We start from the raw sequence: 15269 nt of genomic DNA, 5'->3' as shown, positions 1-15269 counted from the left end.
AGGCGGACAATGTAAACAGCGACTATTGATCTAAAAACTGTAATCTACATGAGGAGGAGGAGGGACAGGAAACAGAGGGATGTGGACAGTGGTGTCCAAGAATGAGATTGAGATCATCTACCACAATAGGAAGTCAGTGGATCACATCTAGAATTGATGAAGTGAAAGATAGCATAAACTTGTTATTTAGAAACACAGGGATGAGGAAACCCAGGGAAACAGCAGTTGGCAGTGCTGGCCCCTGGGGTGGAACCATGTGGAATAGGACAGGTGGAACAAGGAATTTGTATTTTGTTCCAGATACGTTTGTTCAATTTGACGTTTGAAACTGTGTGCACTGCTAAAAAATTAATTTTAAAAATGGATGGATTTTTCCTAGCATCTTTTCTTCCACGTCTCCTCATGGCCTCTGAATGCTCCGGTGTCTTTTTCTGGCTGCCCTGGTCAAGGGGTAAGGCTTAGAAGATGACAATCCCACACACCCTTAAAAACTACCTCTTATTTTTCTATAGGTGTATATTTCTTTTCTTTTTTTTTATTATATAGAATTTTATTTAAAAATTTTTTAAATGTTTATTTATTTTTGAGAGAGAGAGAGAGAGAGACAAAGAGAGACGGGAAGGGCCAGAGAGAGAGGGAGACACAGAATCTGAAGCAGGCTCCAGGCTCCAAGCTGTCAGCACAGAGCCCGAAGCGGGGCTCGAACTCACAAACCGCGAGATCATGACCTGAGCTGAAGTCGGATGTTTAACCGACTGAGCCACCCAGACGCCCCTATAGCATTTAATTTTTTTTTTTTTTGGTTTTTTTTTTTTTGTTTGTTTGTTTTTTAATTTATTTTTGGGACAGAGAGAGACAGAGCATGAATGGGGGAGGGGCAGAGAGAGAGGGAGGCACAGAATCGGAAACAGGCTCCAGGCTCCGAGCCCTCAGCCCAGAGCCTGACGCGGGGCTCGAACTCACGGACCGCGAGATCGTGACCTGGCTGAAGTCGGACGCTTAACCGACTGCGCCACCCAGGCGCCCCTATAGCATTTAATTTTTTTTAAAAAAACTTTATTTCATAGAATACATTTTCACATTAGAGATTCCTACAGTGGAAGAATAATTATTACTTACAGTTTTATATTTGTAGAACATTAGGACAAGTGAAATAAACACATTTGAGGATTAAGTCCCAGTTCAGAATCTGTACTATTTTGATACATCTATAAGGGGACCTCTTCCCTACATGGAATTTTTCTACACTCAGAAGCTCTCCAGGCTCCTCCTCCCAAGTTTTAGAAATGAGCAGTATTTCCTAACTTTAAAGTTTCCCTAGGACATGTAACCATTAATAACTGGTATAACAGAGAGGGAAGTTTTCAAAAATTAAACACTGACTAATTTTTTGCAAAGTCTTTACTTGTGAATGAACAGTCTTGCCCTTTCACCATCATTCCCAGGACAAACATATACGTTTGATCAGGTATTGATAGTAATAAAGCTGAATTCCCTTTAAGAATTTGAAAAGCTAACAGGCAAAAGCTCATATGCAATGTTTAGTTATGCTGAGTCTTATGAGAAGCTGGGAGGCAACCCCTATAAACTCACCAGAACAAGGAACTCAGTCCCCAAAATACTTGGATACAATTCCTCTCAAACCTTCTCCTCAAAGACAAAATTCTAAAAATAACAAGGCAATTAGGAGAAGAGGTTTGTCTCACCAATGGACTTACCTGTCATTTCCTCCTTATTGTGAGTTGAATGGCATGACAGGGCAGAGGCAAAGAGGTGTACATCAATTCTCGTGGTATTGAGTCAAAAAGGTCAGAGCTTCCACAGCATGGCAACAGCTTTTGCAGATGCCCACATCATGATAGTTGAAATAACACAGCCCAGCAAAAGTTAAAGCTGACAGGGCCAAAACGCCTGCCTTGGCAGTTTTCTGCAAAGCATCTCCAGGAACGTAGTCAGTTAACCATTTATCCAAGGCCCCAGTGACTATGGAGCATGAGGGCTGCAGCCAAGAAGTAGTCCATCGCAGAGCTGGGATTCAAACAAGCAGCTGGAATTAGGCCCAGGAGCAAAATACTGACCACCCTCTCACCAGTCCAGTGGAGAGATACAGCCTTGGAACCAGCATGGTGGTTGGGTGACAGGTGAATGTGTTGTGTTCTACACTGTCCTGGGGTAGGTTGGTCTTGAGACATAAGCAGGTCTGACCACTGGAATTCGGAGAAACGGAGCTTGGCCTCCTTGTGCACCACACAGGACACTCAGCCTCCAGAGATTCGCCATCTTTTATAGGTGTGTGTTTCTTAAAGTGGGCTACTATTTCAAAGAACAGTGCCCTATGTAATTTTATATGGAAGAATGAAGAAAGTGATCGTGGCAAGAAAATTAGAACTGTAAATTCCTTAAATGCAAGTTCAACACTTTGCATTTATCAGCCATCCTTAATTTCTCATGTCCCTAATTTCCTTTTTGACCTCTTGGGAAATCTTTAGTTTCCCCCCTTGCATTCCTGGACTGAAGTCCAGTTCTCAGGCAACTGATGGCTTCCCACATTTCGGGACCCGCTCTGGGGACTCTGTGGGGCCCAGGCTTCTGCTGACTTAAGCCCGTGTCTAGTTCTTTCTAACCAGCTCATCTTCCCTTTGAAAAACAAGGACATCCCCTCCCTTAGAGCAGTGTCCCACTCACCACCCAGAGCTTGGCACAGAATATAGTCTAGGATAATTAACTGAATGAATGAACTGCTTTTCTAACCTCAGAACAATCCTTAAACTGCTGTGAGAGCTGAAGGGATCCTAGTTGATCTAGTCCAACCACCTCATTTTGCAAAATCCCTGACAGGAGCCAGCATTTGTTCAGGTCACTTGGTGAGTTAGATACGGAAGTAGGTGTGCATACTCATATCCTCGGGCCACTGTAACAAAGCACCAAGAAATGGGTGGCATTAAACAACAGGAATTTATTCTCTCATGGTTCTGGAGGCTAGAAGTACAGAATCAAGGTGTGGCCAGGGCCATGCTCCTTCCAAAGGCTCTGGGGGAGGGTCTTTCCTTACCTCTTCCAGCTTCTGGTGGCCCCAAGAGTTCCTTGGCTTGTGAAAGACTAGCTCCAATCTCTGCCTGTCTTAACGTGGCCATCTTCCCTCTGTGCTGGGCGTCTTCGCATGGTGTTCTCCCTGCCTATCTTCACATCTCTTTTGTATAAAAACACCAATTATATTGGATAAAAGGCCCACCCTACTCCAACATGACTTCATCATAACTACATCTGCAACAACCCTATTTCCAGATGAGGTCATATTCTGAGGTAGCAGGAGTTCAGACTTGAACGTAGCTTTGGGGAGGGGACCCATTACCACCCGTAACCAGATGGAAAAAGGATTTTCTGTTTTCTAAACCTGGCCGGTTGGGTTGCCCACTTGTTTGCATGGTTGCCTTTCTGTCCCCTCCGCCCCCCCCCCCCCCACCCAGGCTGGACAGCCTGGCTCCACCCAGCTCCCACCCCATGAAGACAGCTTGTCCAGCTTGCTGGGAGGAATACTTTAATATTACTGCTTAATGTCAGTTTGCATATTAAAAGAGGCTCTTAAAAAACCATAGATTCCTTTGAGAGCGAAATAAATGGAATAAGTGATTAAATGAGAGACAGAATTTCAAACTCAGTGAAAGGCGTGGGGAGAAATATTTGAGAAAGTGTCCTTCCTGGAACCCCTCCATCGCACTTTGTGAGTTTCCGCCCTCTCCTCATGAGCTCAGATGTGAAGGCAGGCATTTGGGGATAGAAATGCTCACCCTCATCCGAGAGGATAGATCTCCTCTTCTGCTTCCCATATGCCAGCACCCCAATATCCCAGGGCTCCAGCAGTGGCTGGGAGGTTGGGAAAGCAGGTGGCAACAGAACATTCCCATAATGCCTGCCTTTGTGCTGTCATCTGTGGTCTGTGCCTTTCTTGCCCACATCCAATGGCCTGTTCCTCTCCAGTTGCCACATTGACGTGACCCGGCTCATGATGACATGGAAACAGGAGCCCAGGGTCACGGGTCTCTTTCTTGCCATGGAAGAACAAGAATGATGGTCTCACCCATTTAGGATGACACAATCTTTTGGGCTGGAACGTGCTGTCTTTTCTTTTTTAAATTGAGACCACAGGCCTCTGTGGATAAGGACAGGCTGTCAGGTCACAATAGCCCTGTGGTGTTTATTTTAAAAGCCACGAGAATAAATCTGATTCATGCCTCTAATGATTCAGCCTTCCCCGTAATTGTGAGGGAGGAGAAGTTTTTCTCTACTTCCCCTTCCTTGCTCCTCTTCTCCCTTTAGCTGTCCTAAGGTCCCACCAGTCCTTCTAAAAGCCGTATCTCATGCCTGTGTGTTAACTGGTGTCATCCCTCCAAGGAGGCTTTGCACTATTAAAGAGCAAAGCAGAAAGAGGGACACAGAAGCACCAAGCGCCTTTTGTACAAAGAAGGCAATCTGAGGGGACTGGGAGGGCTTCCAGTTAGCTCACCGCTAACTCTGCTCAGAACTGATGTAGTCAGTGGGCTTTGGTGTTGGGAGCCCAGTCTGCTAGCTAGAGGAGGGCCTAGAGATGGAGGCCCAAGGGGCTGACAAGAGCCATGGGGAGCCCAGGGCCCAGGGGCTAGCCACATGGACGAGACCTAGGGAAACCATTATGTTCCTCCACCAAAACAAATTTCAAAGGCAGTGATAAGACAGAAAAGCTGGGTAATGACATGCCTGAGCTTCCTTTCATCTAAGCATCTGGATTCTCTTGAAAGCATTAATTATGTCTTCCTCCCTCTGGATAGAGAAGGAACCCTATGGTTGTCACCGTGGAAGGACATCTCAGCTCACTGGGAAAGCGGGGAGCAATGGACTGAAGCCAGGAGATGGGGTTCCAGCCTTGGCCTGTCAGCATGTGGTTCTCAGGCAAATTCCTTGACTGGAGTCTTAGTTTCATTATGCTACAAATGGGAGAAAGAGTAATAATACTAGTAATGATAATAGTAACCTCTGTGAAACACTTCTGTGGAGCTGGGTATTGTGTGAGAGCTGCACCTGCCTTATCTCAGGAGGCTGGTACCACCATGGAACCCATTTTGCAGATGAGAACATCAAGTCCTGGAGAGAATGAATGGCTTTGGCGGTAAGTAGAGATGTTGGTGGGTGAACACAGGTCAGCTGAGGGCAAAGCAAGGGCTGATAGGCTGATATGAAAATCTAATGAGACAGTACGTGGCAGAGTGCTCAAGCAGGTTCCACATTGCATGGTAACAGAAGTCAGTGTCAGGACCAGAGTTCCAGGCGGGGGCTGCCATCCCACCTTCCACCCCAGGCTACAGGCTATTGTATCTCTGGGTCCAACTTTCTCAGGGATGGTGCTTGTGCAAGACTTAGGTCTCCAGTGGCTTGATTCTGTGGGAGGAAGAGCATAGAATGTTCTAGATTAAAACGTTTTGTTCCTTTCAAAACCCCCACACGGCTTCTGAATCCTTTCGTCCAGGAAAGCCAAACCATTCTAGCCTTAATCAATTCTGCACAAGCAATTGTCATAGTGAGATGATAATTGAAAAAAGACTATTCTCTGTGTTACTTTGTACCCTTCCCAAAGCTTGAGCAACATTGTTAGATGGAGGAAAAAAAAAAACTGGGGTAGGATATGAAGTGTCTTTTCCCCTTTTGGTGTTGAAAAGATCGCTGATTTTGTAATTAATGGTGTGCACTCTAAATTAGTGACATCAGGGTTCCATAGCACTCTCCTGAGTGCAGGTGAATAACCAGCCAGGAGAAAAGTCCCCATGGCCTGTCACGCCCTCCAAGAGACTTTTCTCGATTGTCCCCCCCGACTCCTCCCCCTACAAGTTTGCTGGGCACGGTGCTGGGTGCTGCAGTTACGGGGCGGGGGGGGGGGGGGAGGGGGGAGGATGGGGAGACCCCCGCTGCAGGTGGAGAGCCCTAGGAGTCCACACTTGGCCAGTATTGACAGACGGGTGAAGTATTGACAGAAGAGGTGAAGGGTAGGCTAGGCAGGCATAGGAACACGGGATGCTGGGACACAAGATGGTGTCCCAGAGTCCAGCAGGTGAGGCGGCGCGCTTAGGTCCAGATCCAAAAGGTATCCTGGTAAGTCTCGTGAAATAGGTGGCGTGGCCTACTGGAGCGGGCGGTCCTTGAAGGCGCTGAAGCAAGGATGTGAACGGAGGGACCAGAGTCCTGTGTGGGCGGGCGCCCTCTAGCGGCTGTGGGGCAGTGCAGCGAGGCAGGGAGGAGGGGGCTGCTTCCCCAAGCCTGGGAGACAGACGGCGACGCACTGGCGACCCAGACGCAAGTGTTCTTTTTAATCCTTGTCCAGCATTCTGCAAGAGAAGCTGCTGCCTATTGAATCATCCGTGTAGTTAGTGAGAATCTAAGACACGAAACAAGATTTCCTCAAAAGTAAGTTGTTTCATGATTGCTGTAAGGGTCCCAGCACAAACTGGAACAGAGGAAATCATTCGTCAATGGATTGTTAGATCCTTTTATTTTATTCTTATTTTTATTTATGGGGGGGGGAGGAGATTGTTAAATCCTTAAAAAAATTTTTTTTAATGTTTATTTATTTTGAGAGAGAGGGAGACACAGAATTGGAAGCAGCTCCAGGCTCTGGGCTTTCAGCCCAGAGCCCACCAGGGGCTGGAACTCACCAGCCATGAGATCATGACCTGAGCTGAAGACTGAGCCACCCAGGCGCCCCTGTTAAATCCTTTTTAAAAGTATTGCTGCTGCTGTTCTTCACTTAGGGGTTCACTTGGTGACGGTAATGACAACAGCAAACACTTAGAGAACATTTACTACATGTCCTGTTGTGCTCTAGGAACTTTCAACAGGTCAGTGTGTTAATGTCTGCAACGACCTGTTATTATCTCCCATTTGTTGGTGAGGACATTAAATAAGCAGTTTGGCTCTGGAGCCCCCTCTCGGCTGCTGATCTGCTGTCTCATCACTTGACATGTCCAACGTGCCCAGCATTTAGTGGCACTGAGCCGCAGAGGGATCTTTAGCCAGAAGATACACGTAAGAGCTTTGTGTACATGTGTATTTTTTTGGGAGAGAGGGTCTTTGCTTTAGGCACTTTCTTGGTCTCAATCACTGAGTGGCAGTGTGACTTTGGGCAGGTGGCAGCCCCTCTTTGCCTCAGTTTCCTCATCTGTAGAATGAAGGAGGGGTGGTAAGCCCTGTGATCTCCATGACTTCTTGCAGTTCTGATATCTGCTGCTCTGAGTTAGTCTGAGAAATATCTGAGCCCCAGGGACCATGCATGGTCCAAGTGCTCTGCTGGGCCCAGGGCTACAGGGGAGTAAGACCAGCCTGTGCCTCCAAGAAGCTTGTGTTCCCCCACAGGGAAACAGCCATTAGGTCCAGTCTCCCTCCCTGACAGCTGGGGCCAGGAGAGGAAAGTTTGATGGGATAGCAGCCTGGCTGACCATAAAGGCAGAGCCTCTCTTGGAACAGTGGTGGCCACGGAGCCGAGAGTGCGGGACTCCTGTGCCCCAGGCTGCTGTGAGTGGAGTCCTACTCGTGAGGCCAGTGGGCTTCCTACTTAAGCCCTCAGGACAAAGATTCTGCCGTCTCTGCCTGACTCTGAGTTGTGATCTACCAGTGAGCACGGCCTCACTTCCTCCTGTCAGGTTTTCAGTATTAGCTCTTTCTCCAGAATCCAGTGTCATTTTAGGATCTTCTCATCCATCAGCCTGAGCCACCTGCCCCACCCTCAGGGTCATGCCTGAGCTCGTCATGACCCCAGGTTCAGACTCTGCCCTTCCCGTGTTCATCCATCGGCCCCCACTGGCCCTCCCTCACCCTCACAGAGCCCATCAGCCAGCAGGCCCCTCTGCTTCCCTCCCTGTTCAGTCTCTCTGCCCTTCACCTCTCAGTGTCATCTTGACAACAAACGAGATGCCTCTGGCCCCTGCTCAGTTTAGTTCCCTGCCAGGCCAACCACCACAGCAGTTCCCCTGACTCTACGGGTCCCGGGCTTTTCGGGCAGCCACAAGCCAGCAGCACGGGCACTGCATAGTCAGTGCCCACCAGCCGCCTGTCAGGCGGTGGTAGGGGTTTGTCTCGTGAGCACGCCCCCCCCCCCCCCCCCCCCGCCACTTACCCCTCAATGGTCTCTGCTCTTGGCACACCTCTAGCCTCCCTTCCGGGTCCCCCTGACTCCCGGCAGACAACCTCGCCTCCTGCTTCAGAAGGAACCAATAACCGGTCACCCCAAAGAAACTCACTCACAGTTCTGTAGCCACACTGCCCAGCCATCTGCACCTCACCCTTCACATGTCCCTTCTCTGCAGGGGCTCCAGTTGTAGTTCTTCTTAACATAATACATTTATTTAACATTGTCTGCAATGTGATTAAAAGGATGGCATGTGGTAGGCATTCTTCTGGGACTTACCTTTTTCACTTACTATGCATCGCCAAGACTCTTCCATTTGGTTGCATGTTATTGCAATTCATTTGTATGAACTGCTCTGAAATGTTCTGTGTGGGAAAAGACCACAAAGGAATGATAAAAAATGGGATTCAGGATGGTGGTCACTTTCAGTGGGGGGTGGCCAAGGGCGGGATGGGGAAGGAATACATAGTAAGTTATTGTCAGTAGGCTAGTTCTTATGTAGGACGATAATTTCACAACTGTTTCCTATAATATTAATGTTAGTAAATAAATATCTCAGATACGTACCTAAGATGAGGATGTGCTATGAACTAAGACATGCAATTATTACTGTTATATATAATCTTATTATAAAGTATATTAATCATAATCCTTATATATGCTCTTATGTGTACGCATGTATACATAATGTGTAATATATAATACACAGCATGTATTATGTACTATATACTAATAAAATACGTTAGTATATATACCACTGTTATGTATTATATAATAACATACTTTATTATTTTATGACATATTTAATCTTTAATAAAATTAAAAATATATTATCACATATGGTAATAAATTAAAACACTCATACTCCTTACCCCCCATACTGCTCCAGCTGTCACTGTTCTTTTTCCTTCCTTTTCAGAATCACATTGCCATCCTCCCTGTCTTCATTTCCCTATCTTGAACCTTCCTTCTCTTCTGACCCGCGTCATCCCTCTGAAGCAGGTCTTACCAAGGTCACCGATGGCCTCCGTGTCACTGAATTCAATAGGCACTTTCAGGCTGCCTGTCAGCAGCTGCTGCCACTGTTGACGACTCCCACTTTCTCAGCACACTCTTCCCCTGGACCCCACGGACCACACTCTTTCGTTTCCCTCCTACCACGCTGGCTGCTCCTTCTCAGTCTCCTTTACCGGATCACTCTTCTCCCCCATGTCTTAGAGTCTCCTCAAAACTTCATTTAAGGCTCTTTTCTTACTCTCTCCCTTCATCAATTTCCTCACTTCATCATCCTCATCTGTCCCCCAAGCTGGGTCATTGGTCATTGGTGACATGTCCAGCCAGACATCTCTTTTGAGCTCTAGATTCAAACGTTTGACAACTTGGATGTCTCGGAGCTCTGCAACGTAGTGTGCCAAAGAGAAGCTCACGCCCTCCTCCAGCCGGATCCTTCTCCCATGTTCCCTGTCTCAGCATGGGCAAATGATCCAGCTGGGCCAGTGGTGGCCACCCCTGGCCCTAGTAAGTGGCCCTGGAGTGCACATGGGGCCTCAGTCAGGCCAATCAGAGCCCTTCCTGAGATTTCTTGTGTGCATCTCAGGGAGCAGACTCCCTTGTCTCTCGGATTATGAAGCTGAGGGGGTATGAGATATGAGATGGAGTGTCCTGATGAAAACCTATCTGCAGCAGAGAAAATGATGAGTCTAGGCAAAGTTGAGTCCTGGGACTTTAAGCGCTGGTTCCTGTCCCCAAGGCTCTTGCCCCCATTCCTGCACTGCTTCCTTTGGTTTGTTGAGCACCTCCACATCTATCCAGTAAACCAAACTTTTTGTTTAAGCTAGTTTCTGGCAAGACCCAGGGGCCCTTGCAGAATGAAGAAACCGAGACCTTATAAGCTCTCCCTGTGTCTCGATCATTAGGATAGACTAAAGTGTGTGTGACTTGTGTCTGTTGGTTGGCAAGAATGAGTAGGCTTCTAAGGAATGTGGCTGGTGTCCCAGGCCCAGCAAAGACCCTAGGAGCTGGTGGGGCTGAGGCTGGATGATCCACTGGACCCGGCTCCCCCAGCCTCTGGTGGAGTCTTTTGGGAAGAAGTGACTGCCTCAAGGCTTGATCTCTGTGGGGATTGGGCCAGTGTCAGAGAAGCACTATAGCTGTAGGCAAGTGTCCCTCAGGCCACGTGTGATCCATTTCCACAGCCAAGCAGAGCTTCACTGACAGGCACAATGGCAGAAGTGGGTTCGTGTTACTGTCTGGTTATCTTCCTAGTGTCTGAATGCCAGACTTCAGACCCAGTCTCCCCAGCCTGGGTGTTAGGACGATTCTAGAGGCAGCTGGGGAAGGCCTCAGGAGGGGAAAGCCGACCTTTCTGCAAAAATGGTCCCATGTAGACTGAACAATCAGTGGGATGATCACATCTGCACCCCAAGGTGAGTTGTGGGTCATGGGTGATATTAATGGTACAGTGAGGCTGCAGCCCAGAGCTAGAGGCCAGGTAAGCAGATGCCACTGCCAGTATGGCACTAAGGAGCATGGAGATGTGGAGGCTGCAATTAGAGACCTACAGTTTCTCCCAGAAGGAGCCTGTGTTTGGGAGAGGCCTAAAGGATAAGACGAAGGTGCCTCCCTGTATGTCACCAGGAAATAATCACACAAAAATGCAATCTCTGGAAAATAAGCTATAATCCTGAGCCAGATCACCCCTGGGGGATCTGATAAAATCAGTTATCTGGCCCTACAAAGGGGAGAGGCGTATGGGTAGTGAACTAACCAACAGTCCAGTGCTGTTTCCTGTCTGCACTCACCATGTTTCAGTAGCCATGAATGAGAGGGAGAGAATGGAAATGCTCACCATTCTGGTTTCAACACCGCAAGAGGGTTCCTTGTCTCACTGCATTTTGGCATCACCGGAAGAAACCCATGCGGTTGTTTAGATCCAGTGAAGGCAAAAGACAGCTTGGTTTCTTTCAGCCCTCATGAACCTGGCAAATCAACCTACCATCTTAGACCAGGTCTTGTCAAGTGTTTATCTTCCCTTGTTGTAGCCAGACATTTCTCACCCAAGCCCATGGTGAGTGTCCATTTTATGGTTAATGGGAATAAGGATATTGTGCTGTCTTCTCAGGAACTTTACAGACAGTAGCCACTGCTTCCTGGCCCCTCCCAAGGGCTTTGGGAAAAAATACTGCCCTTAGACCTGAACAAGAGGGGCCCCTGCTGTGAGTCCTGTACTATAGAAGGTCCTGCCCTGATGCTTGCTCCAGCCACACTCTCCATGGGGGTGGAGTCAGCAGGGCCAAGGGAGAGAGACAGAGTGCGAGTGGAGCGGGAGTGGGGGGGTGTTGCAGAGAGAGGGAGACACAGAATCTGAAGTAGACTCCAGGCTCTGAGCTGTCACCACAGAGCTTCATGCGGGGCTCAAATTCATGGATTGCGAGATCATGACCTGAGCTAAAGTCAGATGTTTAACCGACTGAGCTACCCAGGTGCACTAAAACTTTTTGATGTTTAGATATATGGTATGTGAGCTTCCAAGTATATTCTGGGCCTGCACTTCCAAAGGTTCAGAGTGGTTATGTTGGTCAGGGGTGACCTTTGTTATATGCTGAGACTGTACGAGGCAAAAATCCATCTCTAGAGAGAAGAGTCTCCTGCTGCTTGTTCTGAAGTCAGGGTCTTTTGAGCAGATCAAACAATGGAGCCTGAGATAATCTATTTCAAGTTCATTTAGAATAAGGCCAAGGGTGAGTATGAGAGAGAGAGACATAGAGAGAGAGAGAGACAGAGACAGAGACAGAAAGAGAATGTGTGGGTGGATGTGTTGGTTGTATGTGGGGGTGTGCATGAGAGGACTATGCGTGTGTGTGGGGATGTGTGTGGGTGTGTGTCTGGGAGTGTGTGTGGATATGTCTGTACATGCATTAGGTTTAAGAATAGTAGAGGCTGACCTTTAGAAGCTCAAAGGAGTGAAGATTTTATGGTGTCCTTCACTGTACAATTGAAAAATAAAATAATGTTAATCATCAAAATTAGACCCCCAAATTGGGATTTTCCATACCGATTATTTTCTCATTTGCAGCTGAGGGAACTGTAGTTTAGAGATGTTAAATGACTTGTCCAAGGGCACAGGGTCAGGATTCAGTCCAAGCAGTGTGGCTCCAGAGCTCTTGAACCCAGTTCACTATCATGCATGGCCTCTTGGCCAGAACAGATCTCGGTGAGCTGGGGCCAGTGGGCCAGCTCCCCAAAAGGTGGGGAATCTGGAAACCAGGCAGAGAGTACTGAGTATTAGGTAAGTGTTAAGAACTGCTCAGAAATAAGGTTGTTAGGTCTTGGGTAAGGAGGCTCACTGCTCATCCTTGATCCCTTTACTGGTGACAAAAAGAGGTCGGGTTCCACGACAGCACTGCTGGGGTCTATCTGTCAGAAAATGGAAGAGTACTGCTTGGGACTGTTTCTGCAAAGTGGAAGCAGAGAAGAGAAATGTCGCCTCCTGGTGGTCATCTTTAGCAGTGGCAGCAGGAGGCACAGCAGCCTTAGCTTTGGGATTGGTGGTTAAGGCAAGGAAACTTTCTTGTGTCCTCCATGGACAATCATTTCCAAGTGCTGTAAAAATCATTATTTCATATATTTTATCCGTTTGGGGGGTATTTATTTTAGCAGGATGGTAAAAATGGTCTCTGTTATTCCATCTTAGCTGGATTCCTATTAATTTCTTTTTTATGGTTATTTTTCTGTTCCGTGATATGGAAGCTATATAGTCTTTTAATAAAAATCATCTTTACATTTTTATAAATCATCTCTGTTTACAACTTTATATGTAAGTGAACCATTATTCCTATAGTAACAATTTAAAAGATGAAATGATTACATCTTTCTCTCATCAGTAATGATAAGTCTAGCATAGTCTACCTCTCTGCTGTTCTAGACGTGTATGTATTCCAATAGCTACTTTTTAAACAATTGCTTTAAGTTTGTTAAATTAATAGTGCAAAACTAGACTTTGCTACAAATTTATGTGACTTAATTGCTTACTACCATTTTTTAATTCAGTGTTTTCCTCATTTGTGAATTATTTACTTACATTGATTTCCCAATCAGCAGGATGCATGACTGGCTAATTTTTTGCAAGTGACGGGCTTGGGATCTTTCCATGTCTAAACATATCTTTATGTTCTCCTCATTCATCAACAATATTCAACCTGCTGCTGACTATGCCTCATTTTAAAATATGGCATTGTTTTTCATCACCAAAAAATGTTTTCTTGATTTGAAGTGCTCCCTTTTCATGACTGGCTGGTGCTTTCTGACAAATGGATATTAACAGAGATATTCTTAGCCTTCCTCCTGCTTCTTGCAGTAACTCTGCTTCATTGAGGAGCATGTCTTCCAGTTTGTCAGAATGGCCTCCCTCTTTTGAACTATTAAATCAATAGTTTTAAACTATTACCACATTATTTTTCTCCATGCTGATTCTTGATAGAGTGAGATCTCTATCAGATTAAGTGTGGTTCCTGTCAGAGATGTGTGGATCTGTGTCCAAAGGCCCAAAGGAAGAAAAAAGGAAAGATTTCTACTTTTCTGTTACATTTTGTCAGATTATGGCTAGGTGGCAGCCGTGGCATCCACAATAACTTGGCTGAAAATTTCCTTTTGCATATTTATTAGGGTAGGCAGCATTACCTAGGGTCATGGCACCCCTCTCTGATGCTTGTCAGGATCCTGGTGCTCAAGCATCCCCCTTCTCACCTCCTCATTTAGACCTTGCAAACAGGGCTCCACAGTGTGAACCCTGGCACCCTGTTCACGCTCTGAGGTCAGGCCTGGAGCCCACCGCATTTCCCCAGTGTCCACGGTCTCCCCTCACTTCTTTCATCCAGCTCCGGGTGGAAGCTGGTGCCCCCTGCCCGGCCTTTCCACTTCCTGTCCAGGCAGTGCTCCTTTCACGCACAGGGAATTGTGGGTCGCTGGGCCCTAGGCCTTCTCTCGCCTGCTGGGCATACTCTGAAGAAATCCCTCAGCGTTTCTGGAAGGTGGAGGGCGTTCTGCTTCCATGTTTGTATGCCTCAGGTCTGCAGTGGACATTGAGGACGTGAGGAAGAGGAGCTCCCCTTGACGGTTTGCACCCCCACCGTCAGCTGCAGCAAGCTCTATAAGATGGTGTGGGCACACTGGCTGTGCTTCTTGGCCTGAGTGGTGCGCACAGCTGTGTGTCACATGGCATGCAGGTGGTCTCCTTGGGAACTTCAGGAGAGAAGACACTGATGGCCTTGGGGCAGGGCTGTGCTAGGTCCATAGGAGCCTGTGGGAGCTTTGGGTATAAGAGGCAGCACTGGGGACACTGGCCCACCAGGAAGTAGCGGGCCTGGGAGTGACGATGGGGATGGGGAGATTTGCTCAGGACACTTGGTTAGTGGGAAGTGGTGGAAAGATCAAGGGCTTGCTTACCTAGAAGACCTCGGTTTGAATTTGGGCTTCACCACATACAAACCTGTGGCCCACGAAAACCTCATTTCAGAGCTGGCTCCTCATCTGTAAAGTAGGTAATAATAGGACCGCCCTTTGGGTTTTATGGGGTTTAAATGAGGTGCTACTTGTGAGACACAATGCCTGACCTATATGTGTGTGGACCTTCAACAAATCCTGGGCTCCTTATGTGAGTAAAGAGGAGCAGGGATGGGGCGAATGGGTTCTTTCGTCTTCTTTCTCTTCCCTAGGATCTCTATTCCCCTTTCACCCTCTGGGTGACCTCTTAGCTCTCCCCAGCCCGCTGATTCTGGCCTGACACTTCTTTGCATTCCAGCCCATGAATCTGCAACCCATGGGGACCATCCACATGTTTTTGCATCCCTCTCCTGTACCCCAACCCATCTAAACTGATCTTCCTCCACAAGCTGTTTGCAAATCCACATGGCCTTTCCCTTCTTAGAAGCCTACAGTATTTTACTGCATTACCTCCCTCCCCAGCCAGAACTCAATTATTCACATGTGTGAGGAATGGTTTCAAAAATGGGAGTTTCCTATGTGGCTGGATGTTTCTCTACATGGACCCCCTCTCTGGCTTCTACTCTCCTGAGAGCAGGGCAAGCTGGGTGGCCGACAGAGATGGGTCACACACTGGGAA

At 47.4% G+C, this 15269-nt stretch overlaps 1 pseudogene; it reads right to left on the bottom strand.

The window, feature by feature from the left end:
- Positions 1-1291: 1291 nt before the first annotated feature.
- LOC131486202 (succinate dehydrogenase [ubiquinone] cytochrome b small subunit, mitochondrial-like) lies at positions 1292-2322 on the bottom strand (annotated as a pseudogene).
- Positions 2323-15269: the final 12947 nt, after the last annotated feature.

This window comes from Neofelis nebulosa, chromosome 9, assembly GCF_028018385.1.
Source record: "Neofelis nebulosa isolate mNeoNeb1 chromosome 9, mNeoNeb1.pri, whole genome shotgun sequence".
In the NCBI taxonomy this organism is placed as follows: domain Eukaryota; kingdom Metazoa; phylum Chordata; class Mammalia; order Carnivora; family Felidae; genus Neofelis; species Neofelis nebulosa.
The sequence above is the reverse complement of the archived record's forward strand: the minus strand, read 5'-3'. Positions and strand labels throughout refer to the sequence as shown.